The sequence below is a fragment of the Lucilia sericata genome, unplaced genomic scaffold (assembly GCF_015586225.1).
Source record: "Lucilia sericata isolate MDLA Ls3-8-SP2 unplaced genomic scaffold, ASM1558622v1 Contig000226F_arrow, whole genome shotgun sequence".
NCBI lineage: Eukaryota > Metazoa > Arthropoda > Insecta > Diptera > Calliphoridae > Lucilia > Lucilia sericata.
The window spans coordinates 329,803-347,453 of record NW_023994253.1 but is presented as its reverse complement, the minus strand read 5'-3'; the positions used below and the strand labels follow the sequence as shown (position 1 = coordinate 347,453).

At 29.0% G+C, this 17,651-nt stretch overlaps 1 protein-coding gene across 16 annotated transcripts in view; it reads right to left on the bottom strand.

Annotated features, from left to right (window-relative positions):
- LOC119602393 (low-density lipoprotein receptor) overlaps positions 1-17,651 on the bottom strand; it is a 292,767-nt gene that overhangs the window by 20,707 nt on the left and 254,409 nt on the right. The window lies entirely within an intron of this gene.

Sequence of the window (17,651 nt, the reverse complement as noted above, 5' to 3'; positions counted from 1 at the left end):
TCTGCAAAAAGAAGTAAAAACAAATAGACACATGTTCATACCTACAAACAAGAAAAAGGAAAACCGATTTATTTGTTTGTAAATGAAATACATGAAAGTGTATGTGAAATCCTGCAGTTCGGGTTTATTGTCCCATGTGACTAGATATTTATACTTCTATTCTCAAAGAAAGTTCCATTACTTATTACATTTTACTTCGATTGCGGTTGTAAATGTTTCCATCACTAATATGGCAAAATTTTATCCACAAAATTACCTAGAGACGCAAAAGTGTCGATTGTCCATACAGCTTTATAAAGAGTACTAATCGTGTCCAAGGAATAAAATTTATAAAAATTCAAGTCGACCAAAGGGATACATTGAGTCTACGTTAAATTGCGGGGAAATGTGTAAGTAAAGGTGTCGACATGTTTATCTCTGTATAAGTGTGTGTATGTGTTCTTGTTTATTTGTGTGTACTTAACTGAAGATGTGTCGGTAATGTTTTTGTGAAAATATGCGTTAAGAAATATTTTGAAAATTAGAATTTTTTTAAACTTAAGACGTGTGTGTTGTCTTTTGGCCTCTTCAATTTATATTTTAACGTTTCTTTAAATACTTGTCGATATTTGCAAAAGAATTTGTGTGTTTTTTTGGGGAAAGGGGAGAAATTTAAACAAAGAATGTTGAATTTTTTTCCAATATTTAAGTTCAACCAACTGTAGTTGCCTAAAGTAAAACTTTTAAATTTAACATTAAATTTAGCCTTAATATAGGCTTTACTTTTGGTCTGATGTAAAAAAACTTTAAAAATTCCTAAAAATTTTAATCAATTTATTGTTAGTTGCAGTTTTTGTTTTTTGTGGAATACTTTTAAGAGGATTTATTGACAAATTTAATTTTATTTTACTTTTTTTGTTGTTAGCAGCAAAACAATTACTCTTCTTAAGTCCATAGATTTTGTATATTTTAAAATATTATATATTGGTAGTGTAGAATGTAACACATACATACACATACACACTCACGTACATTTAATCCTATTTGATGTATTCTGTTTAAACTTTTATAGCACACTTTTAGGAGGATTTACTGGCATATTGTTGTTTAAGCATTATTTTTTAATAATATTATGTTATTGTTGTTATATTTAATATCAGTTTGGTAAATGTTTTGTAAATTTCTGTCATTTTAACTAAAATTTAGTTGTTTTGATTTTATTTTTTTTTTTATCAGAGATTAAGTATATATATATTTTTGTAGTAAAATCTCTACAAAGCATATATTATGATATTGAACATTTTCTATAGTAATGTCAAATAAATATCTAAAGGTATTATTTGCTAATATTTTAGGAATATTTTTTGCTTAATATTAATGTAAATTAAATTAATAATTATTGCAAAATAATATGAATTGCTTTTGTTTAAAAAAATTTAGGTAATTAAGTAATTGTTTAAAATTTAAATGCATTTGAAAATTAAATATACTTAAATTATTCAATAAGCCTTTAGTAATTTTAATTTCAAATAGCGTTTTTATTTCACTTACTTATTAGGTAAATCTACTAAATGTTGCTATTTTAAGGAATCAGCATCATATCAATTTGCTCTAGTCTACGATAACCTATTAAAGAATACACTACTCTACACAAGAGTTTTTTCTATAAAACTTTACTTAAAACTAAAGCAAGTTTTTCTATAAAACTTTTCTCTAGACTAGAGCAAGTTTTTCTATAAAACTTTGCTCTAGACTAGAGCAAGTTTTTCTATAAAACTTTGCTCTAGACTAGAGCAAGCTTTTCTATAAATCTTTGCTCTAAACTAGAGCAAGTTTTTCTATAAAACTTTGCTCTAGACTAGAGCAAGTTTTTCTATAAAATTTTTGCTCTAGAGTGGAGCAAGTTTTTCTACAAAACTTTGCTCTAGACTAGAGCAAGTTTTTCTATAAAACTTTGCTCTAGACTAGAGCAAATTTTTGAAGAAAACTTTGCACTAGACTTGAGCAAGTTTTTCTATAAAACTTTGCTCTAGACTAGAGTAAGTTTTTCTATAAAACTTTGCTCTAGACTCGAGCAAGTTTTTCTATAAAACTTTGCTCTAGACTAGAGCAAGTTTTTCTATAAAACTTTGCTATAGACTAGAGCAAGTTTTTCTATAAAACTTTGCTCTAGACTAGAGCAAGTTTTTCTATAGAACTTTGCTCTAGACTAGATCAAGTTTTTCTATAAAACTTTGCTCTGGACTAGAGCAAGTTTTTCTATAAAACTTTGCTCTAGACTAGAGCAAGTTTTTTTTTTATAAAACTTTGCTCTAGACTAGGGCAAGTTTTTCTATAAAACTTTGCTCTAGACTAGAGCAAGTTTTTCTACAAAACTTTGCTCTAGACTAGAGCAAGTTTTTCTATAAAACTTTGCTCTAGACTAGAGCAAATTTTTGAAGAAAACTTTGCTCTAGACTAGAGTAAGTTTTTCTATAAAACTTTGCTCTAGACTAGAGCAAGTTTTTCTATAAAACTTTGCTCTAGACTAGAGCAAGTTTTTCTATAAAACTTTGCTCTAGACTAGAGCAAGTTTTTCTATAAAACTTTGCTGTAGACTAGAGCAAGTTTTTCTATAAAACTTTGCTCTAGACTAGAGCAAGTTTTTCTATAAAACTTTGCTCTAGACTAGAGCAAGTTTTTCTATAGAACTTTGCTCTAGACTAGATCAAGTTTTTCTATAAAACTTTGCTCTAGACTAGAGTAAGTTTTTCTATAGAACTTTGCTCTAGACTAGAGCAAGTTTTTCTATAAAACTTTGCTCTAGACTAGAGCAAGTTTTTCTATAAAACTTTGCTCTAGACTAGAGCAAGTTTTTCTATAAAACTTTGCTCTAGACTAGAGCAAGTTTTTCTATAAAACTTTGCTCTAGACTAGAGCAAGTTTTTCTATAAAACTTTGCTCTAGACTAGAGCAAGTTTTTCTATAAAACTTTGCTCTAGACTAGACCAAGTTTTTCTATAAAACTTTGCTCTAGACTAGAGCAAATTTTTGAAGAAAACTGCACTAGACTTGATCAAGTTTTTCTATTAAACTTTGCTATAGACTAAAGCAAGTTTTTATAGAAAACTGTGCTCTAGACTAGATCAAGTTTTTCTATTAAACTTTGCTCTAGTTTAGAGCAAGTTTTTAAAGAAAACTTTGCTCTAGACTAGATCAAGTTTTTCTATTAAACTTTGCTCTAGACTAGAGCAAGGTTTTCTAAAAAGATTAGAGGAAGTTTTTATAGAAAATTTGCTCTATACTAGAGCAAGTTGTTCTATAAAACTTTGCTCTAGACTAGAGCAAGTTTTTATAAAAAACTTTGCTGTGTAAAACAACATTAATGTAAAGTGAACATACTTGTAGCATACTTTTAGGATTTTTAATACAAATGTTTGTGCAGTGAACCCCAATTGAATTAATCACTTCAAAACTCTGATCAAACAGGTGCAAATAATTGAACATAAACATAACACCTTATATTTTTTTTGTAAATTTCAACAAACAAAAATGATTTAATCACTCAATTAATGGTGTTATTAAAAATTACCTATAAATTTATAATGTATATAATAAAATCAATGAAGTGTTAATAATATGACAAGTATATATCATTAAAACACACACACACACACAATCACCTATTATGTAGTCTACTTAAAGGCTTTTGCAATATGTTGCAAATTTAACAACAACTTAAACAAAATGTTATAAATTCTTTTTTTTTTTTTTATAAAATTTCTGAACATTTTTGAAAATTTGCTTTAAGTAGTTAGTTAATATATTTTATAAAAGAAGTTGATTATAATGTTATATTGTGGTTTCAATAATTAAATTACTGTTTTAAATTAATAACATTTTCAAGGAAAATTAAGGAATATTTTATGTTTAGTATCATTGCGAAGTTAAAAATTCTACATACAGTTTTATAATATAATAAGCGAAAACAATATAAAACCAAAACTACATTTACGAATTTTTAATATATTTTCTTGCTACTTTTTGTACACAATACCAACAACATTAAAAATTTATTACATACCACATATTGTAGTTAAACTTAACCCTTTAAGATATTCTTCATCAAAAGTTTTTAAACTTCCTAAAAAACTTACTTATTTCTAATATGAAACTAACTATTTTCAACTATAGCGAGCAAATCTTTCGAAATTTCCATTGAAATTCTACTCAGATCTTGATCAGTATTAAAATTCCATAGAATTTGTTTACTTGTTCTCCTTTAAAGGTTAAAAATCGTATCCCCTTCATATACTTAAATAGACCGACAGAAAAGCCACAATTGTATATGAAAAGCCACAAAACAAGAGAAAACAAAATAAATTTATACAATTTGGTTTGTGTTTTTTATTTCAGTTCTGGTCAGTTTGAAGATTTTATTTTTATTTAGAAATAACACTCCTCACACATTAAAAAGCCATAGGAAACTTATAAAAATGTTCATTATAATTTTATAAACAATAAACCAGCAGAATACAAATTGTAGAAAAACATTTAAATACAATTGTATTTAATCATGAGCTTGATAGCAAAATGTTCTAGTAGTAGTTCTAATCTAGTTCAGTTCTTGTTTAGTTCTAGTTCAGTTCTAGTTCAGTTCTAGTTTAGTTCTAGTTCAGTTCTAGTTCAGTTCTAGTTCAGTTCTAGTTCAGTTCTAGTTCAGTTCTAGTTCAGTTCTAGTTCAGTTCTAGTTCAGTTCTAATTCAGTTCTAATTCAGTTCTAATTCAGTTCTAATTCAGTTCTAATTCAGTTCCAGTTCAGTTCTAGTTCAGTTCTAGTTCAGTACTAGTTCAGTTCCAGTTCAGTTCTAGTTCAGTTCTAGTTCAGTTCTAGTTCAGTTCTAGTTCAGTTCTAGTTCAGTTCTAGTTCAGTTCTAGTTCAGTTCTAGTTCAGTTCTAGTTCAGTTCTAGTTCAGTTCTAGTTTAGTTCTAGTTCAGTTCTAGTTCAGTTCTAGTTCAGTTCTAGTTCAGTTCTAGTTCAGTTCTAGTTCAGTTCTAGTTCAGTTCTAGTTCAGTTCTAGTTCAGTTCTAGTTCAGTTCTAGTTCAGTTCTAGTTCAGTTCTAGTTCAGTTCTAGTTCAGTAGTTCAGTTCTAGTTCAGTTCTAGTTCAGTTCTAGTTCAGTTCTAGTTCAGTTCTAGTTCAGTTCTAGTTCAGTTCTAGTTCAGTTCTAGTTCAGTTCTAGTTCAGTTCTAGTTCAGTTCTAGTTCAGTTCTAGTCAGTTCTAGTTCAATTCTAGTTCAGTTCTAGTTCAGTTCTAGTTCAGTTCTAGTTCAATTCTAGTTCAGTTCTAGTTTGATTCTAGTTTAGTTCTAGTTCAATTCTAGTTCAGTTCTAGTTCAGTTCTAGTTTGATTCTAGTTTGATTCTAGTTCAGTTCTAGTTCGGTTCTAGTTCAGTTCTAGTTCAGTTTTAGTTTGATTCTAGTTCCATTTTAGTTAGTTCGAAGTTCTTAGTTAATTCAGTTCTAGTTCAGTTGTAGCTCAGGTGTAGTTCAGTTGTAGCTCAGTTGTAGTTCAGTTGTAGTTCAGGTGTAGTTCAATTTTAGTTCGATTCTAGTTCCATTTTAGTTCAGTTCGAAGTTCTTATAAAGTGTCAGTATTGTTAGTTAATTGCCCACAATATTCGTTGCAAAAATACTAGAAATATATATACTGTAATCTATCATTTGGTCAATGGTTTTGAATCAAAATAATTGCTGAAAATAATGTAAAATACTAAAACTTAAATAACATTAGCTCAAACAAAAGGTAGTTAAAGTTTGACAAACTATTAGTAAGATACTACATATTAAGACAGAAATTATAAATAGTAAAACGTAATAAATATTTTAAATAAAAAATTTCCAAACCTATTTTATTCTGGCATTATTACTTTTTCATAATTTCTGTTGTAGTCTACTTTAAGTTTCGTTATAGCGTGTGATTATTTTAATGACAGCATTGTTTTTTATTTTATTCGAATCCATTGCAGTCAAGTGTCAAAATTTATGTGAGTTCGTGTGTGTGTGAGTGCTAAATTGCTTACATATTTAAAAACAAAGTTTTTCAATATATAGCATCCATACTGATACTTTTACAAAAAAAAAAAAAAAAAAAAAAAAAAAAAAAATAATAAATAAACAAATAACAACAACCCAGCAAATTTGCCATAATTCTCAAACAAACACCCCAGTAGTTCTTTTCAGGGGTTTATTTTTTTGGTTGAGTAGAATAGATATATTTTTTAATCACAATTTTGTACTTCTTACAGAGAGAAAGTTCCTCGCCTCTTTATTGACACTGCGTAAACTAGACAGTATACATTTTTACTCTTTTTTTAGAAATACTAGCGTTATTCCCAGAAGGAGGAGTTCAGAACTGCAGGACTACATATAAAATAAAATAATGTATAAATGTATTCCCAACAGATACATCCAAACATGTATTTATACATACATATGCATCTGATGGTTTCAGTTCGGGTTTTTTTTTTATATTTTTGATACGTTTTGCTCATTTTTCCTCTTTTTTCTGCAATAATTGCTTGGAAAAAATGAGAAAAACTTTTTATAAATAATAGTGCATAAAAATGTTTTTATTATTATTATTGTCTCTCTGTGTAAGTGTGAGAGTATTTATGTGTCATTGTGTGTATGTGTGAATTTATATACATAAGTCTATGTAATTTTGTTTAATGTTTTTTATATGTTTTTGCTGTAATACAACATAGAGTAGATGAAAGATAGAGTGCTGCATCATGTTTCTGTTTGGGGTTATTTTTCAGGATATTTTTAATGTTTATAATTTACATTGTTGTATGGCATATGTCAGAAATTTAATCCTTTAAAAGCACCTTAAAGTAGACTATTAATTTTAAAAGTAATAAGTACTTCCAGTAAGCTAAAGATAATATAAAAAGTAAAGAACATTTTTGCAGAAAATTTAGCTCATAAGCTTTTCCAGAAAAGCTTGTTGCTTTTAAGAAGAGACACTGAGAAACACAATAAAATTTTGTTCTACACTAGCACAAGTTTTTCGGTAAAAATTTCCTCTAGATGAGTTCGTTTAACAAGAATTGAACTAGAACTAGAAAAAAAACTTGAACAAAACTAGAACAGAACTAGAACAGAACTAGATCAGAACTAGAATAGAACTAGAACAGAACTAGAACAGAACTAGAACAGAACTAGACCAGAACTAGAACAGAACTAGAACAGGACTAGAACAGAACTAGAAAAGAACTAGAACAGAACTAGAATAGAACTAGAACAGAACTAGAACAGAACTAGAACAGAACTAGAACAGAACTAGAAAAGAACTAGAACAGAACTAGAACAGCACTAGAACAGCACTAGAACAGAACTAGTACAGAACTAGAACAGAACTAGAACTAGAACAGAACTAGAACAGAACTAGAACTAGAACAGAACTAGAACAGAACTAGAACAGAACTAGAACAGAACTAGAACAGAACTAGAACAGAACTAGAACAGAACTAGAACAGAACTAAAACAGAACTAGAACAGAACTAGAACAGAACTAGAACAGAACTAGAACAGAACTAGAACAGAACTAGAACAGAACTAGAACAGAACTAGAACAGAACTAGAACAGAACTAGAACAGAACTAGAACAGAACTAGAACAGAACTAGAACAGAACTAGAACAGAACTAGAACAGAACTAGAACAGAACTAGAACAGAACTAGAACAGAACTAGAACAGAACTAGAACAGAACTAGAACAGAACTAGAACAGAACTAGAACAGAACTAGAACAGAACTAGAACAGAACTAGAACAGAACTAGAACAGAACTAGAACAGAACTAGAACTGAACTAGAACTGAACTAGAACTGAACTAGAACTGAACTAGAACTGAACTAGAACTGAACTAGAACTAGAACAGAACTAGAACTAGAACAGAACTAGAACAGAACTAGAACAGAACTAGAACAGAACTAGAACAGAACTAGAACAGAACTAGAACAGAACTAGAATAGAACTAGAACAGAACTAGAACAGAACTAGAACAGAACTAGAACAGAACTAGAACAGAACTAGAACAGAACTAGAACAGAACTAGAACAGAACTAGAACAGAACTAGAACAGAACTAGAACAGAACTAGAACAGAACTAGAACAGAACTAGAACAGAACTAGAACAGAACTAGAACAGAACTAGAACAGTAACTAGAACTAGAACTAGAACTAGAACAGAACTAGAACTAACTAGAACTAACTAGAACTGAACTAGAACTGAACTAGAACTGAACTAGAACTGAACTAGAACTGAACTAGAACTGAACTAGAACTGAACTAGAACTGAACTAGAACTGAACTAGAACTGAACTAGAACTGAACTAGAACTGAACTAGAACTGAACTAGAACTGAACTAGAACTGAACTAGAACTGAACTAGAACTGAACTAGAACTGAACTAGAACTGAACTAGAACTGAACTAGAACTGAACTAGAACTGAACTAGAACTGAACTAGAACTGAACTAGAACTGAACTAGAACTGAACTAGAACTGAACTAGAACTGAACTAGAACTGAACTAGAACTGAACTAGAACTGAACTAGAACTGAACTAGAACTGAACTAGAACTGAACGAACTGAACTAGAACTGAACTAGAACTGAACTAGAACTGAACTAGAACTGAACTAGAACTGAACTAGAACTGAACTAGAACTGAACTAGAACTGAACTAGAACTGAACTAGAACTGAACTAGAACTGAACTAGAACTGAACTAGAACTGAACTAGAACTGAACTAGAACTGAACTAGAACTGAACTAGAACTGAACTAGAACTGAACTAGAACTGAACTAGAACTGAACTAGAACTGAACTAGAACTGAACTAGAACTGAACTAGAACTGAACTAGAACTGAACTAGAACTGAACTAGAACTGAACTAGAACTGAACTAGAACTGAACTAGAACTGAACTAGACTGACTAGAACTGAACTAGAACTGAACTAGAACTGAACTAGAACTGAACTAGAACTGAACTAGAACTGAACTAGAACTGACTAGAACTGAACTAGAACTGAACTAGAACTGAACTAGAACTGACTAGAACTGAACTAGAACTGAACTAGAACTGAACTAGAACTGAACTAGAACTGAACTAGAACTGAACTAGAACTGAACTAGAACTGAACTAGAACTGAACTAGAACTGAACTAGAACTGAACTAGAACTGAACTAGAACTGAACTAGAACTGATCTAGAACTGAACTAGAACTGAACTAGAACTGAACTAGAACTGAACTAGAACTGAACTAGAACTGAACTAGAACTGAACTAGAACTGAACTAGAACTGAACTAGAACTGAACTAGAACTGAACTAGAACTGAACTAGAACTGAACTAGAACTGAACTAGAACTGAACTAGAACTGAACTAGAACTGAACTAGAACTGAACTAGAACTGAACTAGAACTGAACTAGAACTGAACTAGAACTGAATTAGAACCAAACTAGAACTGAACAAGAACTGAACTAGAACTGAACCAGAACTGAACTAGAACAGAACTAGACCAGAACTAGAACTGAACTAGAACTGAACTAGAACTGAACTAGAACTGAACCAGAACTGAACTAGAACAGAACTAGAACAGAACTAGACCAGAACTAGACCAGAACTAGACCAGAACTAGACCAGAACTAGAACAGAGCTAGAACAGAACTAGAACAGAACTAGAACAGAACTAGAACAGAACTAGAACAGAACTAGAACAGAACTAGAACTTAACTTAACTTGAACTACTTTCTAGAAAAGCTTTCACTGCTATAGAATAAGCTTTTATTTAAAAATTGTCCTTATGCCTTAAAGGGTTATTGACGACAGATTGAAATGCATCTGTTTACAAAAAACATATTGCAAGTAAAACTTTTAATTACATACGCTGATATTTTACAACAACCAAGGTAGTAATAATCCAAAAAATTTAAATGAAAACTCTGTAATCTGACCTGTAGCAGTTTAACTTTAATGGGAAAATTAAAGCTATTGGGAAACAGCGGGAGGAGAAAAATTTGAGCAGTAATATGTGTTGAAAGCAAATTTTTATGTAAACTGCAGTTTGATTTTTAATGCACAAATATTAAATTTTATATTGATTTTTAATTTCTTCTTAAAGTGTATTTTATTTGTGTTTTTTTTTTTAATTATAGCAAGCCTTAAAGTAGACTTTAAATTATATTTTATCAGAATTGTATTTAAAAAAGAAAACTTATTGCACAACAACTCATTGAATGTATAGATTTTACAAATTATTTTTAGTAAGATTTTTTCTAACAAATTAAATTTCTTTATTGTAGGTGTCAAGCTTGATTAGTTTTACCTAAACGCCCCATTTAGTTTGTATAAAACATTTTATTATTTATCAATTTAACAAAAAACTTTACAACATTTGTTTAATTTTGTTTAAAAAAACCCTTACCTAAAAGTAGGCTATGTATTACTTTTTTTGCAATTTCAACTTAACACATCAATCATCGTCGCCTTCATCATTTACAACATTATGAATGTATGTATGTTAGCACTCCAATACAATTTTTTTTTGCTCCTTGATAGTGATGGATATAGCTTAAATAACCTCCTCGCCCACCACCATAAAATGTCATAATTATCATCAAATTGTGGATAAAATTATACTTCATACTAAAAACTAAACATGAGAGGGAGAAATTTTCGTTTTACCTATTAGTCTATATGTATATAAAAATTGTTTATAGAGTGGAAGTGAAAGTAAATGATGGATTTTTTTTGCTTTCCATATATACTGCTAAACTGTTGAATTGATGACATTATTTTTTAAGGGGTACTTCATCATATAACAAGGTTTTTTTTTGCACCTAAAAGTATGCTGCATATCTGAGTATTAAGGGTAAAGAGGGTGAGAGAAAGATAAAAAGAGTTCTTAGAAATCAATTAACTATGACAACTCAATAACCATATATAGACCATCATCACATGAGGTTTTAGTTAATAGTAGAGAGATAAAATTTATTTTTTTTAATTGAAAATTGATTGAGTTTTTTTTTATCATATTTTGTTGTAAAGTCAACGTTTAGTTAAACATTTCCCAGAATTATTTAAAATTTTTTTTTTAATTTTTAAACTTTTTGTAATGTTTTTACTTTAAATTAAATTTTAGTTTTGTGTGTGTGTTTTTTTTTTTTTTTTCGTGTTTAAATTCAATTACACTTTGTGGTTATCATACGTTATACATTTTAATGTAATTGTGTTATATACATCAAGGCGTTATTTTTTTTTCCTGTAGCATACTTTTTTGGTTGAAAAATTTTAACTTTTATTCTTAAATTTAATTTGTTGTTGAGGACATATTTAAATATGTTTGCACTATAACAGTGAGGAACAAAAAAAAATTACAAAAAATGTAAACCTTTAGGAAAATTTCCAAAAATATAATTTATATTAAAAAAAATTTAATATTTGTAAATCTTAATAAAAAACAAATTTTTGAAATTACTTTAAATTTGAAAAGAAACCTCTCCCTTCCCTTTTTTCTTACACACTACTGTAAGCCATATTTCTCTTATTCGCTCCATTAGTATGTGTCCGAGTATACACTGCTGAAAACGGAAACGGAAGGAAATAGTCAAATTAAGCTTGAATTCTGTTCTTTTTTTCTCTTTATACTTTCACATTTTACGATGTGCATGTTTAATTTTTTTTTATATTTTTATACAAAATTTAATTTGTATAACTTCAAATTGATGCACGATTTTTTGATGGTTTCATTGCTGCAACAGTAGCAACATGATGATAATTTTTATTATATAAAAAACTTTTGTTACAATATAAAGCCAATAACAAGAGATTTATATGTGCAAATTGTTTAAAGCAACTTTTGCTTTAAGAATTTCATAAGGCAGAAAGTTTTTTAAGAAAAAGTTGAGACACTAAACTAAGTTTTGTTCAAAAACTTGCTCTACACCAAATAAAAATTTTCTAGAAAACTTTGCTCTAAAACAAAGAAAAGTTTTCTTTAAAAATTTGCTCTAGTTTAGAGCAAACTTTTCTATAAAAACTTTCTTTAAAAGTTTGCTCTAGTTAAGAGCAAAGTTTTCTATAAAAACTTGCTCTAGTCTAGAGCAAAGTTTTCTATAGAAACTTGTTCTAGTCTAGAACAAACTTTGCTCTAGTCTAGAGCAGAGTTTTCCATAGAAACTTGTTCTAGCCTAGAACAAACTTTTCTATAAAAATTTGCTCTAGTCTTGAGCAAAGTTTTATATAAAAACTTGCTCTAGTCTAGAGAAAAGTTTTATATAAAAACTTGCTCTAGTCTAGAGCAAAGTTTTCTCTAAAAGTTTGCTCTAGTTTAGAGCAAAGTTTTCTATAAAAGTGTGATCTAGTCTAATGCAAAGTTTCTTATTAAAACTTGCTCTAGTTTAGAGCAAAGTTTTCTATTAAAACTTGCTCTAATTTAGAACAAAGTTTTCTATAAAAGTTTGCTTAAGTCTAGAGCAAAGTTCTCTATAAAAGTTTGCTCTAGTCTAGAGCAAAGTTTTCTATAAAAGTTTGATCTAGTCTAATGCAAAGTTTTCTATAAAAACTTGCTCTAGTCTAGAGCAAAGTTTTCAATAAAACTTGCTCTAGTCTAATGAAAGTTTTCTATAGAAGTTTGATCTAGTCTAATGAAAAGTTTTCTATTAAAACTTGATCTAGTTTAGAGCAAAGTTTTCTATAAAAACTTGCTCTAGTCTAGAGTAAAGTTTCTATAAAAACTTGCACAGTTTTCTATAAATACTTGCTCTAGTCTAGAGCAAAGTTTTCTATTAAAACTTTCTATAAAAGTTTGCTCTAGTTTAGAGCAAAGTTTTCTATAAAAGTTTGATCTAGTCTAATGCAAAGTTTTCTATTAAAACTTGCTCTAATTTAGAGCAAAGTTTTCTATAAAAGTTTGCTATAGTCTAGAGCAAAGTTCTCTATAAAAGTTTGCTCTAGTTTAGAGCAAAGTTCTCTATAAAAGTTTGCTCTAGTCTAGAGCAAAGTTCTCTATAAAAGTTTGCTCTAGTCTAGAGCAAAGTTTTCTATAAAAACAAAGCTCTAATCTAGAGCAAAGTTTGCTTTCTAGTCTAGAGCAAAGTTTTCTTAAAAAACAACCCTCTAGACTATTTATTGAAAACTATAAAAACTTGCTCTAGTCTAGAGAAAAGTTTTCTATAAAAGTTTGCTTTAGACTTGAGCAAAATTTTCTGTAAAAACTTGTTTTAGTCTAGAGCAAAGGTTTTCATAAAAGTCTAGAGCAAAGTTTTCTATAAAAACTTGCTCTTCTCAAGAGCGAACTTTTCTATAAAAATTTGCTTATGTCTAGAGCAAAGTTTTCTATAAATACTTTCTGTGATCTAAAGCGAAATAATCCATAATGGTAGAGCTTTAATTATGAAACTTTTTAACGATAATTTGTTTCAATCGTTCATATTAATGTAGACAATATACGTTAATAATATAAAAAAGAACAACAACCATTTAAATTCATTATATAAAACCAAGAATTTTTTTCATAGAAAATTAAAATCAAACCTTATAAAAACGAATATATAATATTTTTATTTTGTGCTAAAAAAGCGCATATAAATTGGCTCCTATAAGTTTTTATGATTATTATTTATGAAATACGAAAAATAATGGTAATATATTTTTTATAAACAGCAATATATGCATTAAAATGAAAAACTCTTTCAATCACATATTTATTCGACCACAAAAATGTCACAATAAATTTACTTTAGCAAAAATAACAAAACAAACCATGAAACCATATCGATAACTAATAACAAAATATAACAAATACAGTTTTTAAGGGCAAAAATATATAGAAAAAATAATATATATTTATGCATATAAACGAAAATATAAATAAAAATGTAGATGAGTATAAGTTAAAAAAAAAATGTTGAAAAAAAGAAGCTCATACTTGAGAATTGTGTATAAATAAATAAAAATTTACAAATAAAAATCTGTAGTATACTTTAAGGCTAAGAGCAGTATAACTACACTTTAAATAAACAACAGTAAAAAGACAGGAAGTGATGAGGAGTAGTGGGAGGGGGGGTTGCAAAATAGCAGCAACAGCAGTTAAAAATATATAAATAAATAGAAAATTCAATTCAATGTATACACTTGAACATAAATACCAACACTTAACTCTTTTCGCGCGTCATGGTAAAAATACATATATAAATAAAGAAAGAAATAAAAAACTGAAAACTTTGCCCTTATAAAAGTTGTGGCATAAAAAAACCATTTAGCTTCCGTTTTCATTTCACATTGTGCAAACACATAGAAAGTGTCAAAGCCAAAAGCACACAAATGAGAAACAGAGAAAGAGTGACAGAGGAGAATAAAAAAAGAAACAACAAACACTTTATAAAGTTGATGGTGAACAAATGTAAAATTAATGTATATTTTATTGCCAAAACAGCACATAAGTAAAAAGAAAATATAAAGCATATATGTAGGCGCTTAAATGACAAACCAACACAAGTCATGTTTTAAACATCAGAATCCCCAATATAAAATATCCTTAAGTCAAACGCTTAAGACCTAAGCGAAGACTCCTAAAAACCACAACGGAAGAAATAAAAAAAAAGCAAAATAAAATAAAAACAAACTAAAGAAACTCAGTAAAATAAACAAAACCCTAAAAGAAACAAGTAAAAAAAGTTTAACAAATAACGCCAGCTTTCAAACCCATTCACACAAACACACACACTTGTAATAAAATGTTATTTAGATTTAAAAACTTTGGTACTTTTTTTCAATTCTGCTTTTTTTCTTAAATAAATAGTTACAAATACCCCTAAAAAATTGTATTCTTTAAAAAATATCTGTGTGTGACATTTTCCATTTCGAGGTTTCTTTGCACATATTGTGCATTTAACTTTGGGAATTTTTTTTATTAAAAGTTACATTAACAAAAAAAAAAAAAAAAAAAAAAAAAAAACTATAAATAAATTTAATGTGTTTTGTCGATATCTATGTAAGAAATACGAGCGCTATGGGATTGCTAAATTCTATACTATTGCCTTTAGAAAAATAATCGGAAAAATAAAATAAATTGCAATATTTTTCAAAAATATTTTAGAGGATTTATTAGCCTAAATAAATATTGTGAAAAACGGCTAAATTTTTATTTAACAAAAAAAAAAAAAAAAAAAAAAGCAAAGTTTTATAGAAAACTTTTCTTTGCTCTAGACTAGAGCACAGTTTTCTATACAAACATGTTCTAGTCTAGAGCAATGTATTCTATAAAAATTTGCTCTAGTCTAGAGCAAAGTATTCTATAAAAACTTGCTCTATTTAGAGCCAAGTATTCTATAAAAACATGCTCTAGTTTAGAGCAAAGTATTATAGAAAACCTTGCGCTAATCTAAAGCAAAGTTTTATAGAAAAACTTGCTCTAATCTATAGCAAAGTTTTATAGAAAAGCTTGCTCTAGTATAAAGCAAAGTTTTCTACAAAAACTTGCTATAATTTTCTATAAAAACTTACTCTAGTCTAGAGCATAGTTTTCTATAAAAACTTGCTCTAGTCTAGAGCAAAGTTTTCTATAAAAACTTGCTCTAGTCTAGAGCAAAGTTTTCTATAAAATCTTGCTCTAGTCTAGAGCAAACTTTTCTATAAAAACTTGCTCTAGTCTAGAGCAAAGTTTTCTATAAAAACTTGTTCTAGTCTAGAGCAAAGTTTTCTATAAAAACTTGCTCTAGTCTAGAGCAAAGTTTTCTATAAAAACTTGCTCTAGTCTAAAGCAAAATTTCTATAAAAACTTGCTCTAGTCTAGAGCAAAGTTTTCTATAAAAACTTGCTCTAGTCTAGAGCGAAGTTTTCTATAAAAACTTGCTCTAGTCTAGAGCGAAGTTTTCTAAAAAAACTTGCTCTAGTCTAGAGCGAAGTTTTCTATAAAAACTTGCTCTAGTCTAGAGCAAACTTTTCTATAAAAACTTACTCTAGTCTAGAGCATAGTTTTCTATAAAAACTTGCTCTAGTCTAGAGCATAGTTTTCTATAAAAACTTGCTCTAGTCTAGAGCAAAGTTTTCTATAAAAACTTGCTCTAGTCTAGAGCAAAGTTTTCTATAAAAACTTGCTCTAGTCTAGAGCAAAGTTTTCTATAAAATCTTGCTCTAGTCTAGAGCAACAAACTTTTCTATAAAAACTTGCTCTAGTCTAGAGCAAAGTTTTCTATAAAAACTTGTTCTAGTCTAGAGCAAAGTTTTCTATAAAAACTTGCTCTAGTCTAGAGCAAAGTTTTCTATAAAAACTTGCTCTAGTCTAGAGCAAAGTTTTCTATAAAAACTTGCTCTAGTCTAGAGCGAAGTTTTCTATAAAAACTTGCTCTAGTCTAGAGCGAAGTTTTCTATAAAAACTTGCTCTAGTCTAGAGCGAAGTTTTCTATAAAAACTTGCTCTAGTCTAGAGCGAAGTTTTCTATAAAAACTTGCTCTAGTCTAGAGCGAAGTTTTCTATAAAAACTTGCTCTAGTCTAGAGCGAAGTTTTCTATAAAAACTTGCTCTAGTCTAGAGCAAAGTTTTCTATAAAAACTTGCTCTAGTCTAGAGCAAAGTTTTCTATAAAAACTTGCTCTAGTCTAGAGCAAAGTTTTCTATAAAAACTTGCTCTAGTCTAGAGCAAAGTTTTCTATAAAAACTTGCTCTAGTCTAGAGCAAAGTTTTCTATAAAAACTTGCTCTAGTCTAGAGCAAAGTTTTCTATAAAAACTTGCTCTAGTCTAGAGCAAAGTTTTCTATAAAAACTTGCTCTAGTCTAGAGCAAAGTTTTCTATAAAAACTTGCTCTAGTCTAGAGCAAAGTTTTCTATAAAAACTTGCTCTAGTCTAGAGGAAAGTTTTCTATAAAAACTTGCTCTAGTCTAGAGCAAAGTTTTCTATAAAAACTTGCTCTAGTCTAGAGCAAAGTTTTCTATAAAAACTTGCTCTAGTCTAGAGCAAAGTTTTCTATAAAAACTTGCTCTAGTCTAGAGCAAAGTTTTCTATAAAAACTTGCTCTAGTCTAGAGCAAAGTTTTCTATAAAAACTTGCTCTAGTCTAGAGCAAAGTTTTCTATAAAAACTTGCTCTAGTCTAGAGCAAAGTTTTCTATAAAAACTTGCTCTAGTCTAGAGCAAAGTTTTCTATAAAAACTTGCTCTAGTCTAGAGCAAAGTTTTCTATAAAAACTTGCTCTAGTCTAGAGCAAAGTTTTCTATAAAAACTTGCTCTAGTCTAGAGCAAAGTTTTCTATAAAAACTTGCTCTAGTCTAGAGCAAAGTTTTCTATAAAAACTTGCTCTAGTCTAGAGCAAAGTTTTCTATAAAAACTTGCTCTAGTCTAGAGCAAAGTTTTCTATAAAAACTTGCTCTAGTCTAGAGCAAAGTTTTCTATAAAAACTTGCTCTAGTCTAGAGCAAAGTTTTCTGTAAAAACTTGCTCTAGTCTAGAGCAAAGTTTTCTATAAAAACTTGCTCTAGTCTAGAGCAAAGTTTTCTGTAAAAACTTGGTCTAGTGTAGAGCAAAGTTTTCTATAAAAACTTACTCTAGTCTAGAGCAAAGTTTTCTGTAAAAACTTACTCTAGTCTAGAGCAAAGTTTTCTGTAAAAACTTACTCTAGTCTAGAGCAAAGTT